Here is a 16,343-nt window from a genome sequence, read left to right as displayed (position 1 = left end):
GCTAAGCCTAGTGATGCAGGAATGAGTCCAACCCCTCTTTGTTCAAGGTGGCCTGATCCAAACAAAGCTCACGGAAGTCAGTCTCTCTGTTGTCTTTAATGGGCTTTGGCCCAGGCCCATGGAGAAGGGAATGTGTTCTTTGAGCCCTACAAAGGACAGAGCAGAGACCATTTCCATCATTAATAGTGTGATGATTGAGCTGGAATAAAGCTAATCCAGGGTTCCCCTTTCTCTGCTGTTGCTAAACTTCTTTTTTCCTTGTTGAGCCCCCAACACACGAACTGCTGGGCACCGCCAAAGTCCACAAAGAGGAGAAAAGAGGGAGGAGCAGCATCTGCCTGCTAAAATTCATGGCTGAGGACGGACCAAGTAACCTTTGACCCTGGCTAGCTCATTCTGTGTTCCACAGGGGACCCTTATTACATAACAGTACAGTGATTGGCCAGCCCCAGGCTAGCAGGATAAACCCAGAGCACAGCAACCTCTGTCCTCATGACTGAAATGGGCTAGTGCCACTAGACTGGGCCATGCCTCCTTCACCTCTATTACGCAGCAGTAAGGGTGTGAATCACAGCAAGGAGATCAAAGCTCTGTAGAGCTAGAGACAAGCTCTCTCCTCGCCACCTTTCATATGGCAATTCTCACCCCTCCCCCACCCCCACCCTCCCCCACACACACACATTTACAGAGGAGACTCTAGACAAAATACAGCAAAGGGCAAAATAACTGGTCCCTGGACTGTGGGAGGAGAGTTATGGGCACGGAGTGAGGGAGCTGATGGCAAGGGGAAGGCTCCGGGCGCGTGTGGTCCCGGTGATCAGCGAGCCTACGGGAGTTATTCACATTCTCAGGAGGCCGGGACAATTGCTTAAAACTAAGACAGGAAAGCTGGAGGCAAGACCACGCTAACCATGAAAGCAGCCTGTCGGTTTGCCTGGGACGGGGACAGTCCAGCTCACAGCGTAGTTCTCCTACAGTCGCTCTGGACTGACTCTGGCTCTTGTCCCCACTGAGTCTCCCACCCCAGCCACCATGCGCACATGAGCCCAGGGCGATTCGGAGGAGACCCCTATTTTCTGAACAACAGCTTCAGGAAGGACCTGGCTGGCTGGGAAAGCGCAGAGCACTACAGAGCCGGCTGGGCCCTTCATGTTTTTCAGCCTGTCAGTATATTGGATTCAAACTAATTCTCAGGCTGAACTCTATTTAGAACAGGTACCTTTGTTCCTTCCTGTGCTAACGTCACTCCGCTTTGGGGGAGAATAAGGACAAAGGCCTATTAGAGATCTGTAGAAAGCCCATCTGGGAGACAGATTCTTCCACAGCTGCTACTGTGAGATTCTGACAGCTTCCTCTGAACCATCGGGTGCTGGCTGCTCTCAGAGATGGGGTCCTGGACTGGCTGGAACTCAAGTTTTGATTCAGGCTGCTAATGCCTATAGCTAGTCCTTCACTAGTCAGTACCAGACGCCAAGAACCAGCTCCTCGGATGGTGCAAATCGGCTTAGCGCTATGGACGGCAATGGAGCTCTGCAAATTCCCACCAGCTGAGGGTCTCTAGCCCTGCAGCATCAGTGACTCAGGACACTGGAGTGTGTTGGCCGAGGCTTTGAAATGATCATGGCAGTGAGAGATGGGCTCAGACTGGAAACCCCAAACCCAGCACTGGTGGACTTGGGGACGCTGAGATCTGGATCCGGAGCCAGAGCTGAATGATGTGGCTTGGGGCAGTCGCTCATTACAATAACCCCTGGTGTGTAGCTGGGCTGTGTGCACTGCACACTGGGCTTCCAACTGCAGGATTTGACTAGTAGCCTTTTAAAAAAAAAGGTTTTGAGGTGCAGAAGGACAAGGAAAAATGTGACACCCTGTCCCAGACCCTGAGCTATTTCTGTGGTACAGGGGTCCCTTTACGAACACAGCAGCCATCTCCATACAGCAGCTAACAAAAAAAAAAGCTTCCATGATCCTTAAATCCTGACCCTGTCCCTCTTCCATCCTGCGCTGTCCTTTATTACACAAAGGCCTTGTCTACACTTACGTCAGCACGTAGGGTGCGTGTAGCTCCACGTGAAAGGCTGTGGTAGGGAGGGCAGCCAGGCTCAGCTCGGGGAGCTGCCGGTGCCATTCCGCACTGCCTCCCCCCACCAGAGCCTTTCCCCACTGGAATCTTTCACTGCCGTGGGGAAAGGCTCTGGCAGCGGGGAAGGGGCAGGACTCTACCCTACTAAATATAGCAGTGTAGACACGGGAGGCCCTGCATGGGCATATAGGGTGCATAGCCATAGGGTTCAAGCGTCCCTTTACTTGCCTTAGCCAGGCCTCCCCATCTACACTGCTGTTACACCCGTGCTAGCAGGGTCGAAATAGCCCCAAGTGTAGACCTACCCAAAGCAACCACCTCTGTTCCTGGAGTCCTAATTGACTGCGCTTGAAGAGGCTTGGGGATTGCAAAGGAAGGCAGGGTCCAAGTTAACACCCTAGCCCAGCAGCAGCCCCTCTGGTGGGAATTCGTCCTGGGCTCACTGCAAGGAAACAGTTCCCCCTTAGTTAGGACTTTGTATTGTTCTTCCAAAAAAGTAAGGCGGAAACTAGTCATGTAAGCCACTCCCCACAGGGTGGTGCTGATGCTCTGCCTCCCCTACGTTTTTCTCCTCATAGGTCCCTTTGCAGCAGATCAGATTATGTCCGGTCTCTGTGCCCATTGATGCAGTCTGAGTAGCAGGAGCCCTTCAGCCCCACGGTGACATGGGCTGTTATGTGTTTGAATGATTAATCCTTCCTCTTCCTATTCCAGGCCAGAAGGGCTGAGGTGCTGTTTCCCAAGGAGCTGTTCCAGGACTAGCGAGGTAAGCACAGACACGGGCCGTGCACTACAGCTCTAGGTACACCCAGGAGCGCCGCCAGCGTTTTTGCCGCCCTAGATGGCGGAAGGTCCCGCCCCCGAAATACCGACGACAACGGGGGCAGCCGAAGATCCGGCCGCCGCGGTCGCCGCCCCCCAAATGTTAGCGCCCAAGGCAACCGCCTAGATTGCCTAATGGGTTGTGCCGGCCCTGGGTACACCCCTGTAACCCTAGAGGGGCAGGAAACGTGGTCCTTTCAGGTGGAAACGATGGTCGTTTTAATATGAGTGCAGAGTGTTTAGATGCAAGCTGGCTGGATAGAAACAGAGAGTTTGGAAGATCAATATGTAGCTGAAGATCATTGTTTTTACTGTGTTTTTCCCCCTCTCATAGGAGCCTTTCCAAGCGTCACAGAAGGACGGGCCAGAGTTAACATGGCATCGAGTTGTTTGTTGCATAATAAAGCTGCTGCTGATTTCCAAGTGTGTGCGGCCAACTTTCCTCACTGTGCACTAGGCCGCATGTAGCCATGTGACTGAGATGTTGGCCTTCTCTTTTCTGGGCACTGCACCTTTAATAGTAGAGGAATCGTGCTGGCTGCCAGCATCCTGTCTAGGGTTGCCAGGTGTCCGGTTTTCGACCGGAACACCCGCTCGAAAAGGGACCCTGGCGGCTCCGGTCAGCACTGCTGACTGGGCTGTCAAAAGTCCGGTTGGCGTGGGGCTGGTAGGCTCCCTACCTGGCTCCACGTGTCTCCCCGCAAGCAGCGACATGTCCCTCGGCTCCTAGATGGAGGGACGGCCGCAGCCCCATGCACAGCCCCCACCCCGAGCGCTGGCTCCGCATCTCCCATTGCCTGGGAGCCGTGGCCAATGGGAGCTGCAGGGGTGGCACCTGAGGGTGGAGACAGCGGGCAGAGCTGCCTGACTGCGCCTCCGCCTAGGAGCCAAGGGACATGTCGCCCTTTCCCTGGAACCGGCTGAGGTAAACACCACCCGGAGCCCGCACTCCAAATCCCCTCCTGCACCCCAACCCCCTGACCCAGCTCTGAGCCCCCTCCTGCACCCAAGCTTGGGGATTGGTCCTGCTTTGAGCAGGGGGTTGGACTAGATACCTCCTGAGGTCTCTTCCAACCCTGATATTCTATGACTCTGATTCCCTCCCAGAGTCTGCACCCCCCCAACACCCTACCGTGCACCCCAAGCCCCTCATCCCCAGCCCCACCCCGGAGCCCACACCCCCAGCTGGAGCCCTCACCCTCACCCTCACACCCCAACCTCCAGCCCCAGCCTGGATCCACCTCCCACACCCTGAACCCCTCATTTCTGGCCCCAGTCCAGAACCTGCACCCCCACCCCAAAGCCCATGTCCCCTCCCACACCCCAACCCCCTGCCTCAGCCCAGACCCCTCCCACACTCCATACCTCTCATCCCTGGCCCCACCCCAGAGCCCTCCCCCCTCCCACTCCCCAACCACCTGCCCCAGCCCAGTGAAAATGAGGGAGTGGAGTGAGGGTGGGGGAGAGCGAGCGACAGAGGGAGGGGGGAATGGAGTGAGCGGGGGTGGGGCCTCGGAGACGGGGCAGGGCAGGGCCTCGGTGATGGGGTGGCAATGGAAGGGGCCTTGGAGAAGGGTCAGGGCAGGGATGTTCGGTTTTGTGTGATTAGAAAGTCAGCAGCCCTAACGCTGACTTTCGGGGGCAGGGGGCAAAGCCGGGGGCCTGCTGTAGTCTGATCAATGGCTGGAGTTCCAAGTGGTGCCTGTTGGCTCACAGTGGAGCAAGTTCAGCCTTTCCTTTCGAAAACTCAGCCGGGCATTTTGAAGGAGAATCTCAGCTTTCTTCTTCCTTTCTTCAAGTGAGTCGCTCTAGATTTTATGGCTGTGGGTAAATACTTGAAAATGTGAACTCCAAAGGCTCAAAAACCAGAGAGCAAATCATTTATTGATTTATTAACCTCATGATTTGGGGAGGACATGACATGATTTTTGAACATGGGGTGTTGGCCCTATTGCCTCTGCATCTAACCGTTGGCAGGGGGAAAGGTACTTCCTCCTCGTGGGTTGCCAATTTAGGTTGGACGTATTCCTGAAGGTTTCATAACATGACATAATCCTTAATTAAAGATTAATCTTGAATTCATGGAGACACCAAGCCAATCCTGGAGGCTTGGCAACCCTACCTGCAGCACAAGCTGCCTTCTCTCAAGAAGAAACACCTACAAGCGACGTCCCCCAGCTCTGCCCACTCTCTGTTTTCTTGCTCCATTTTATCATTCTGTCTTCATCACAAATCACCCTTTCCCCTGCCCTGTGGGTCATTCTATCTGTTCCTCTTCCTTGCCTGTCTCTCTCCCTCCATCTTTGTTCCTCATTCTCTGGTCCCACCTGTTTCCTCCCTCCCTTGTTCTCTACCTCATCTTCTGCTTTGCCCACCCTTGATTCATCTCCTACCTAGAAATTTAGCCAGGAGAGTGGGGTTAACCCCCCAATTCTGGCAAAAAGTGGTGTGGGATCTTCAGCAACGACCCCTGATTGGGATCTCAGTTTTACGGCTCCTCCGGCAGGTGGTCCAGCAGCAGAGCGCCCCCTAGCCCCACTGGCTCAGTATTGACACAAAGGACCTCCAGCTCCTGCATTCCAAGCAGTGCAGGCTGGAAGATTCATAGTTGGCCAGGGGGAAATCAGACCAAATCTGAGTGACATTTGATGAGGAGGTAAACAATCATGAGTTAAAAGGTCTTGCAAAAACAAATCCTCAGCTGCCCGCAGATGCTCCTACACATTGGCATTCTCTGACATCACGGCCTGCTCCTGTTCCTCCTCCTGGTCATGTGTAGAGAAAAGCCTGAAACACTTGGAGAGCTTTAATTTTCTCTGCCCCATGCAGAGGTAACAGGATAAATGATCCACACCTCTGCTTACTTCTCTGTGCGGAAAACACACCTGTTCTGCATTGCTCGAGCCACAGGGTGACTCATGGGAATGCAAACGTTCTCACTGGCCTCCCGAGAGCCACATCAAACACGGAGCCGTGGCAGGAAACAAACCTACCAGACTGTAGGCCACGGCAAGTTCGGCTCTGGACTTTATTTCACCTGCAAACTGTTAACAATACAGGCAGCTCCAGAGGGAGTGCCACCAAAACACCCCCGGTTCAGCTTTGTGTTGACAAGAGCAACTAAGGACACGGACAATAACAGACCCAGAGCTAGGTTCTTGACACTACTGGTTTCCTAGGGCATAGGTTTCTGGCCCTATGCCCAGTGCAATTCAAATCTGTTATTATTATTATTTATTTGGATTTCAGTAGAACCTAACGGCCCCAGTCCATTGTGCCAGGTGCTGTATATGTGTTTGTTATTTATATTACCATACGATTTAGGCGCCCCAGTCATGGACAAGGCCCCATTGTGTCAGGTGCTGCACAAACACAACACAAAAGACAATCCCTGCCATGAAGAGCTGACAATCTATCAAGGGGATCAATCTTCACACTGTGCACAGTCTCTTCACAAGCGCACAGTCAACCTGCAAAACTATAACAGGGTTCAAAGAAGAACTAGATACATTCATGGAGGATTAGGGTTGCCACCCGGCCAGTCCGAGTTCCGGCTTGTGTGTCCAGGAGCCATTTGACAAGACCTGATATCTGGGTTTTTTGGATCTGGAGTGGAAGAGGTGGATCAGAGGGTGTGGTCTGGGAGAGAGGTTTATCTCACGGTGACGCTAACACTTTTGACTGGCTGGCCAGGAAGTACCGCCCCCTCATATCTGAGGACTTCCTGAAACAATCAGAAACACAGATGGACTGGGGCAGCAATTGCTCTCCAACAGTCCCACCTCTGGGACCCAATTCTGGGATTCACAGCATGGCAGTCAGCACGTCCCAGAGCGCATGTGGGTGTCCAGTGCCATGGGGCTGGAATTCCGCTCTTGCCCATCATAAATGCCAGCTGCCACGCTGCCGCTGCAGGGATTAGGAGCATTTAGATCCCAGGCTGTGATTAGGTCGCTGACGTTCCTTTGTACAGACGAACACCTTTCACCTGGGATTCGGGGCAGGACTGCTAAGGGCGCAGCCGCAGAATGCGCCTGGTCCAGTGAAGCTGCCTGCAGAAAAGAGCATCTGAGTGGCAAGGAATGGCTTAACTGGGCAGGGTAAGGACGCGACAGGTGAAGCCTCTGGTATGGCCCTCGAGGTGTATATGTTCTGTATGCGGCTCCTCCAATACATTACGTAAAGAAGAACCCCACGGACTAGACAGTGCCATATAGGCACAACCCTGGTAAAGTTTTATGAATGAAACAATATTCATTCATAAAACCGGTTACCCCAATAACTGGCTAATTAACAGTTAAAATGCTTGTTAAGAGCCATAGCTGTTCAGTCAGCTGCCTTTGTGAGTTTCACCATCAATCCAATTCCTGCTTAAATCACTGAGACTTGCACTGCTTCAGTATTGTAACTTCTGTTCACCATTTATTACACTTGCCTACAGTGGAACTTCTGTTCCCTGTTTGCCATCCATTATACTTGTCTATATTGTAACTTCTGTTCCCTGTTTGCCATATTGTCATTCAAACCCCACTTTAAAACACTTACTCCATTTTGTAAGGGCTTGCTGCAACCTTCATTTTTGCAAACCCTGCTGTAATCTTATTAGTTTAGTCAGGGCCGGCTTTAGGAAGTGAGGGGCCCAATTCGAACATTTTCGGCGGGGCCCCGACAGGGATGGCTTTAAAAAAAAAAAAAACATGTAAAAAACACCTTTAATTTCTTCCATGTATTATTTACTTTCCATAACTATATAAATAATAACAAAATTATATATTACATACATTGCGTAATGTATGCGGATGCATGCTAAGCCTACCTAAAGTTATTGACACACACCCCAGGACCCCTGCCCATCCAACCACCCCTTCTCTCTGTCCCCGACTGCCCCTAGAACCCCTACCCCTGACTGCCCCCCAACGCCCAACCCAACCCCTGCTCCTTCCTGACTGCCCCCCCAGGACCCTTGCCCCCATTCAATCCCCCTGTTCCCTGCCCTCTGACTGCCCCGACCCCTATCCACCCCCCCACAACCCTCCGAACTCCCCTGCCCTCTTCCAACACCTGCTCCCTGCCCCCTTACCGCGCTGCCTGGAGCCGCTCGGCCGGGTCTGGGTCTGGGCCGGGTCCGCTCGGTCTGGGCTGGGTCCAGGGCCGGGTCCGGGTCCGGTCGGGCCCGCTCAGCCAGGGCCTGGGTCCGCTCGGTGTGGGCCGGGTCCAGGCCGTATCCGCTCGGCTGGGTCCGGGTCTGGGTCGGAGCCGCTGGGCCAGGGCCGGGCCGGAACCTCTCGGTCCGTGCTGGCGCCGCTTGTCTGGGGCCAGCGCCGCAGGGCCCGAGCTGAGCCGGGCCATAGCCGCTGGGCCAGGTCCACGTCCGGGACAGGGCCGGGCCAGAGCCTCTCGCGGGGCCCGAGCCAGGCCGGAGCCACTCAGCCGGTTCTGGGTCCGGGTCCGGGCCGGAGCCGCTCAGCCGGGACTGAGACCGCCGCTGCCGGGCCGAGCCAGAGCCACTCGGCCGGGACTGGGCTGGGGGTGTTCGGCCGGGGGGCCAGGCCAGAGGGAACCGCGCGCTCGGCCAGGGCTGGACTGGGCCTCACTGAGCCTCCCTGGAACTCTCTCTCCTCGCATCCCCCCCCCGCTGCTTACCTCCTGCCTGCTGCTTGTTTTCAGGCTTCCCACGAACATCTGATTCGCGGGAAGCAGGGGAGGGGGAGGAGAAGGTGGGCGGAGCGTTCAGGGGAGGAGGGGTAAGTGGGCCGGGGGCGGGGTGGAGCGCTGCGCGGGGCCCTCTAGGCGCGGGGCCCCATTCAGGGGAATCGGCCGAATCGGCCTAAAGCCGGCCCTAAGGCTGCACCGTGTTATTTGTGCTTTGTGGCATGACTGTAATCCACATTCAGTCTGATCTCTGTGTACCCTAGCTCATTAATAGACAAACCCAAGAGATATACCTGAGTTACACTTCAGACAAGATGTAACCCTTCTGCCAGGTGGAGCTGGCAGCAACCAGGGCTGGGATCAGTATCTAGGGGTTCCTTTTCAACAAGACAACACAGAACTGGCTCGAGCCCCCACCCAGGAACCTGGGAAAATTCCACACCACCCCGGGTGCCTGAGAGGCAAAACTTCCCCACTCGCAAGCACAGAGTCTGAGTGTAGAAAAGAAACTTTTAATGAAAGGAGGGAAGTCACCCAGCATGAATTAAGGGAAATGGCACAAGCAGGATTCATAAACATAAAATTGAGCAGGACACCCACCCCAGAGCGCGTGGGGCAGAGCCTTCCGCCTCATGTTCTACAATCAAAAGTTCCTTTTCTGTGCCCCTCTCTGCTCCCTCACCATACCCCGCTCACAGGGGTTGTCCTTGGTCAGTGAAGACCCAGGGGCAGAGGTGCATCTGTGTGAGTTCACCTCCCACCAGCAGAAGAAAGCACCTTGCTTGCTCTGCCATCTGAGCACTTGCTCTGGCTGGTTGCCCTACCAGCTGTGGTTCCTCTCCGCTGGCTGCCCCGCCAGCCACTTGTTCGCTGCGCCCGCCGGCCACCTGCCTCTCTGCTGGTCAGTCTCTTAATGATTTTCAGCTTTTTGCAGGCTGGGTAGAAACACAACCCCACCACAAGTGATTTCAGCTCTTATTTAAGCACTTAAATAATAAAGGCTTTTAAGAGAGCCTATTTAGCTCTGTCTTTGAACAGTGGGAAGGACCAGGTTAAACCAGACCAGGGACCCTTTGGAAGAATCCACCTTTTTTGGCTGGGACACCTGACATTTGAGACCCTGGCTTAATGAGGTCTTTTCAGCTGAGGGTGAACCCCTCATTTGGCCTAGACTAAGCACAGTTCTGCTCCCCTTCATTCATACAACAACATTGATAACTACATCTCACTACCCCTGCTTTCAGTACTAAAGTGATTTGTAACCCAACACCAGCCAAAGTGGATCACTTTGAGCAACACAGCTCTATCTGCTGGATATCTTGGCAGAGTAGGTGTGTTCATGTAAATACAGTTTGCTACTGAAGTCTCTCCCCTCCCAGCTAGCTGTCAGGAGAGATCTCATTCAAACCCTGCTTACATAGGTATCCCTGGGGATGGGAACTCAACTGGTAACACTACAAGCCACCATTTACCTACATGTGCCATACAGAGTCCTTGAATGCACCTTCGCCCCTAGGTATAAAACTGGTCTGCTATTAAACACCTTTTTCAAAACATAATTATTATTAAACATAGGGATGAAGGATGGTCTTCTGATTACAGCACCGGGCTGGGAATCAGGAGATCTGAATTCTATTCAGGGCCTGCCCATCAGCCTCCTCGGTGCTCTTGTACACAAGTCACTTAGCAGCTTCATGCCTCAGTTTCCCCACCTGTAAAAGTGGGTAATAACAGCTAGCTGATAGGGGTATCGTGTGGCTTAATATGTCCATGATTTTTGAGCTCTTTGGATGGCAGCTGATACAGAAGTGTTGTTATGCTTTCCTTAAGGGGGTATCGGTCATCTATGGTGCTTATATGGCCTCCATCACCATAGCAACTGAGAGCCTCGCAATCTTTAATGTATTTATACTCAGGACACCCCTGGGAGGCAGGGCAATGCTATTATGCCCATTGCACAGTGCAGATCTGAGACTCAGGAACTAAGTGACTTGCCCAAGGTCACACAGGAAGTCTGTGGCAGGGGAGGGACTTGAGAAAGGATGTCACCCTTGGTGTCCTGGCTAAGTTCCAGTTTGTGTAGTTAATGGTCATTTGTCTCCTTATATTTTCCTTGACGTTTCATATGGATCCACAATTCCTAAAATGTTAGGTAGTGTTGCCCTGTGCTGTGAAACAACTGCCATGTTACACCCCAGAACTGGCTGTTTCGGTGGTGGTGGAACAGATACCTGCTGTACATGCCGTCTGGAAAGCAAATGGGAACAATTATTCATAAACATTCCTCCCCCGACGGCTGTTGGTCAAACAACGACAGGTCAAAATTGCATTGGTGCTTTAAGTAAGCAGAGGCCACAAACTCATTTCACCTGTGATCTCCGCCAAAGTTGAAACGACTGGGCCATCTGTTTAAAAACTAGCGTGAGAACAGAAAAACATGTGAGCAAAGAATTAAACCAAGGTGAAGGAATCTATTGAACTATGTTGTCTCCTAATGATTTTGTTCTAAGCAAGCTGTCTTTTCCCCCTTACATTATTTTGGGATCGTGGGGGAGGAGAATTTGGTAACCTGTTTTGAATAGAAACAAAGATGAAAGCCTCCATGTCAGGACAGGGGGAGCTGGCAGTTGGCAGGGGCGGCTGGAGGACGTCAGGCCTGATGATGCATTACTCATTTGAGCTATCTGTCTTGTGCATGGACTTTTAAGACAAGTACTCATGGGTTAATATCAGCTGGCCTATGAAAATCCCTGATGCCCCAGCTAACTTCTGCCTAATAACACAGTAACAATCCAGTGGCCACCCAGGATATGTGGCTGTAGATTTGTTACACTGGCAGGACTGAGTGTAGGTAAAACCCAGACTCGGGAGCACAAGTTTTTCCTAAAAAGAGGAGTGTGCAATGAACTAGCCAGTATGTCTAGGTACCACTGTCTTCTATGGGATGGAATTGCTCAACTCTTTGTCATAGGCCCTATAGTGCTGTAAGCAGAGTCAGGATAAGCTCTACCCTGACATGTGGTGGTGAATTATGGTGAGGGTGGAAAAGAACTTCAGGAGCTGAGCCATTGGCGGGGGCAGCTGGAACGGTTCATGGGACGACTGGTGGAGTGGAGCAGCTGGCAGAGCTGAGCAGTTTGCGGGGACGGCTGGAGGAGCGGAGCGCTGTGGCGCGGCGCGGCTGGTAGAGTGAAGCCATCCGTGGTAAAGGCTGCAGCAGAACTCCACGGAGAGGTGGGACAGTCGGCCTCGGACCACATAAGGTGTCTCTTAGCATCCCGTGTGCCCCCCCCATTTCCGCCCAGGCTGGGGGGGGTAAAACTCTGCAGATAAACTTTTGAACTCTGGGGCGGCACTGACCAGGGACAGAGACTTTGGGGTTGTTGGACTTTGGGGTGATTGGACTTAAAACCCTGAGGGGAAAAGGACACTGCCAAACTTACTTGGAGGTGGGTCTTTTGCTCATGGTTTGTGTTAAGAATCCTGTTTGTGGTGTTTCCCCAACATAATGCCGCATTGTTTCCCTCCTTTATTAAAAGGCTTTTGCTACACTCAGACTCCGTGCTTGCGAGAGGGGAAGTATTGCCTCCTAGAGGCGCTCGGAGGGGGTGGTATGTAATTGTCCCAGGTCACTGGGTGGGGGCTCGAGCCGGTTTTGCATTGCGTTATTGAAACGGAACCCCTAGATACTGAACCCGGCCCTTGTTGCTGCCAACTCAGAGGGGCAGAAGGGTTACAGTGCTAACATTCATGGAGATTCTCCTTTAGTTCGAGTGGTAAGGGCCTGTGCTTTTTGAGTAGGAGGATCTGAGCTCTATCACAGTTGTCACTGAGGTATCCCGGTGCTCCTGGTACGCGGTGCAGTGACATAGGCAGACATGGATTTGCTACAGTAGAATAGAAGAATTTGTCTGGGGGGATTGCTGTCATACCACCCCCTACCCCAGCCATAAAACATATTGCATGTGCTCCCTGTCCCTCTTGGGAACCATTTTCCTCTGCTGCAGCTAGCGACCATGATGCCGAAGTAAGGAGAAGTTCAGCTCTGTCCAGCTCCCAGGGGGTTAGACTCACAGCCCCCGCGCTCCTCTGGCGAGAGCTAACAAGCTGGCACTCGATCCATCGTGAACTGAACTCTGTGCTCACGCTCATGATTGACTAGCTTGTGCTGGGCCCTGCTTTGTTCTTTAGCCCTGGGGATGTTTGACACCGGGTTGCAATAGCCGATGGAATGTGGCCAGCACAGAGATTAGAGCGGGTAATAATTGCCTAAACAGTAACCGAGCCGGCCCAGAAAGGCTTCAACTCAGGGAAGCTGCCGCCTTTGGCCTGTGACCTGTGCTTTCTGCTCAGCGAGCTGTGGAACCTCCAGAGGCATGGTTGGTTTGTCCCAGATTGGAGATGACGCCCTGCCCCAATTTGGAGTGACGGTACCTGTGGGGCGTCCTCCCCTGCCAGACAGCAGCTGCGTGGGGCCCTGCCCCTTGCCCTCAGGAGTAGCAGGAGTAACAAAGGGGTTCCCTTTCCCCCATTCCCAGAGAGGCAGGGACACCTGCCTCCCCCAGCACCTAGCTTAGCAGATGGGGTGGGTGGGCTGGGCCTGCCGCCCTCTTCAGCTACACACAGGGTCTGTCCACCCAGCAAACAAACCTCTGCGGGTGCGAGTCTCAGAGCCCAGCTCAACGAACTCAGGCTCACGGTGCAGGGATAGAACTAGCAGTGTAGACCCTCGAGCCTGGGCTGGAGCCCGGGCTGTGGAAACTGGCGAGGGAGGAGGGGCTCAGAGCCCGATCCTGAACATCTACACGGCTGCCTTTAGCCCCGCAGCGCGAGCCCCAAGTCAGAGTCAGTTGACCCGGGCTCTGAGACTCACTGTCTTTTTTGGCAGTGTGGACATACCCACGGAATCCTCTGTTGGGGGTGGGGTGTGGGGGTCACAGGGCCTTCACTCCTCATTTCCAGATGTCGTTAACAGCCATTCCAAAGGCTGGAAGCTGACAGGAGACAAATGCAGACTAGAAATAGCGTGCACATTTTTCACAGGGTGGGTAATGAATTAATCCCTGGAGCAGCGGACTTCGGGAGGTGGGGGATTCCCCAGCACTTGGACTCTTTACGTAGAGAGTGGATGTGTTTCGAATAGACGTGCTGGCCTGTGTTATGCAGGAGATCAAACTAGATGGTCCCTTCTGGCTTTATCCGCTTTGAATCTCTGAACACCCCACTGTGATACGCGGGGCAATTCATTTCTCCGAGCTGTCGGTTCAGGCTGGCTGCAGGCTCAGGCAGACGTCACTGCACTGGCTACAGTCAGGTCATGTTTTCAAGTTTGAATTTGAAACCATGCACTAGACTTGAACACAATCCTTCTTAACGCCTTGTCTGCACACAAAACGTGCACGGGTTTAACTAAAATCGGGTTTAAAATTAAACTGCAGCAAACCCCTGTGTGGACACACTTAAATCGGTTCACAACTGATTTACCTCGATCTAGCGTAAGGCAATTCCTTACCAAATTAAGGTAAATTGCTAGAAATCATTTCTAAACTGATTGGAATGTACCACACAGGGATTTGTGCCAGTTAAAATAAATCCATTACAAAACAATGACACGGCTCCCAAGGGTTAAATGTGCTCATTTGCCTTTATTTTCCTTACCTTGGACCATGTGTCCTGGCTCTGCTCGTGCAATGACTGTCTCAAGCCTATCAAGGTGCAGGAGGCAATTGCATCGCCTTTGAACCAAACGCACAGCTGGCAAAGCGCCCATAGGCTGCAGGATTTGGATGTAAAAGAGCCGAGTGTGTTTGGCAGAAAGGCTCCAAGGTGTGATTTAGCTGATATGGAGGGAATCAGAATAGGGGGAGCTGGTTTGCTAGCTGAAATGGTGGCACTTCCAAAGGTTACTTAGTCTTTTGTGATTTACCCATTTAACCACTGAGTCTTACTCGCAGGATGATTTAATGATCATTTAAAAGGGGTGACCCTTCTCTAGAGTTATTAATAGACTGTTTCTAAATTGCACCTAATACAGGAAGGGAGGGAGGCGTTTCATGGCTCACCGTGAGATACTTTCTTCCCTTGTTTCTTCTAAAGAAGTCCAGGGTTTTCCACGGCGCTGGTCACAACTCACCAATTGTTCTTTTGGTGGAACGGGCAGAACATCAGGAGATGTGAGTTCCAGTCCCGGCTCTGCCTGCGTGACCTATGGCACGACTTCTCAGTGCCTCCATTTCCACATGTGTAAAATGGGTGTAAGGACCAATGGGGGACTATTTCCATTGCTTTGTCCTGTAGATTTGTGACTCAAGCAATATGGCTTCCACCACTTCCTTTGAGAGACTCAGTCTACAGTCAAGAGAAGTATGGGGTAGCGGTCTAAGCATAGGACCGAGAGCCAGAAACACCTGGCACTAGGTGATGCTTTCAGAAGAGCCCAAGGTTAAGGCTGTGTTGTTTGACATTAAAGAAGCCAAGGAACTTCTGGTATGAGAAACGGTTTGTCCTGGTGTAACTGGCCAAAACTACATCCTTGTTTCACTTCCCCACCCTATAGTACTATTGTACAATATGCTGTGTGCCCGTTATTCACCAAAGAATTGCACGCATCCTGTTGTTTTTGTCACCCTGTTTTTCCCAGCATACCACTGAACCCCATTTTTGCCTCATCCACCCAGCAGTACAGTACCTTGTTTGTTAGACTGTGAGCTCTTTGGGGCAGGGCCTCTCCTTTTCTCTATATTTGTACAGTGCCTGAACTATAGGACCCAGCCCGGATTGTGGCCTCTAAGCACTAAATGTGAATAATAATAGGGTTACCATACGTCAAGTTTTTCCCAGACATGTCCGGCTTTTTGGTAATCAAACCCCCGTCCGGGGGGAATTGCCAAAAAGCCGAACGTGTCCGGGAAAAATACCGCCGGCTGGGCACTTCGCCTCCCGCGGCTGCTCTGCTCCCTACCTTGACTCTTCTGTTCTGTTTAGAGCCAAGCTGCCGGAGCGCTACCGGCTTCGGGCAGCCCCCATGCCTCTGGCCCTCCCGGTCTCCGAGGGCACAGGGTCCAGAAGCATGGGGGCTGCCCGGCAAACTGTGAAGCCGGTAGCACTCGGGCAGTTCTTTTCGCGTGGCTGGGAGGTAGGAGGGGGAATGCGGGGCACTCAGGGGAGGGGGCGGAGTTAGGGCGGGGACTTTGAGGAAGGGGTGGGGAATGAGCGGAGTTAGGGCGGGGAATGGGTGTAGTTGGGGCGGGGCGGGGTGGGAAAGGGGCAGGGCTCCCTGGAGTGTCCTCTTTTTTTATTTTTTAAATATGGTAACCCTAAATAACAACACCTGCTGACCCTCCACCCCAGAGGTGGCTGCATTCAGTGCTGCCATCTGCATAGCAAAGCCTTTAGGATCGATCAGGGTGAAAGACTTTCTGTAATCCTCAGTTGATTGTTACCCGGGGTTCTTTCAACCCAAAGCTCTTTGTAACTTTTACTCTGTGCAAGGTGGTGTCAGGAAATAAATCAGGGGAGACACGGCCGTCCGACCGATAGATGGCTGGCACAAACAGGACAGCAGAAGAGTGCTTTCACTTAAAGCTAAACTTGACTTAGTCTCAAGCACTTACACACGTCCACAACAGGTCAGTAGCACACCCCCAACCCTCGATAATTACCGAAGCTGAGTGTGACTCTCAAGTGGCCCAGTGGCAGCCCGTCTGCCGGTAGGGACTGCAAGATGTATCCAGAGGGAGAGTCCAGAAGAGTCCAACTACCTCAAACTTTTCCCCTTTATTTATAC

The sequence above is a fragment of the Chrysemys picta genome, chromosome 1 (assembly GCF_011386835.1).
Source record: "Chrysemys picta bellii isolate R12L10 chromosome 1, ASM1138683v2, whole genome shotgun sequence".
Classification (NCBI taxonomy): Eukaryota; Metazoa; Chordata; order Testudines; family Emydidae; genus Chrysemys; species Chrysemys picta.
Note: the sequence above shows the minus strand (reverse complement) of the source record.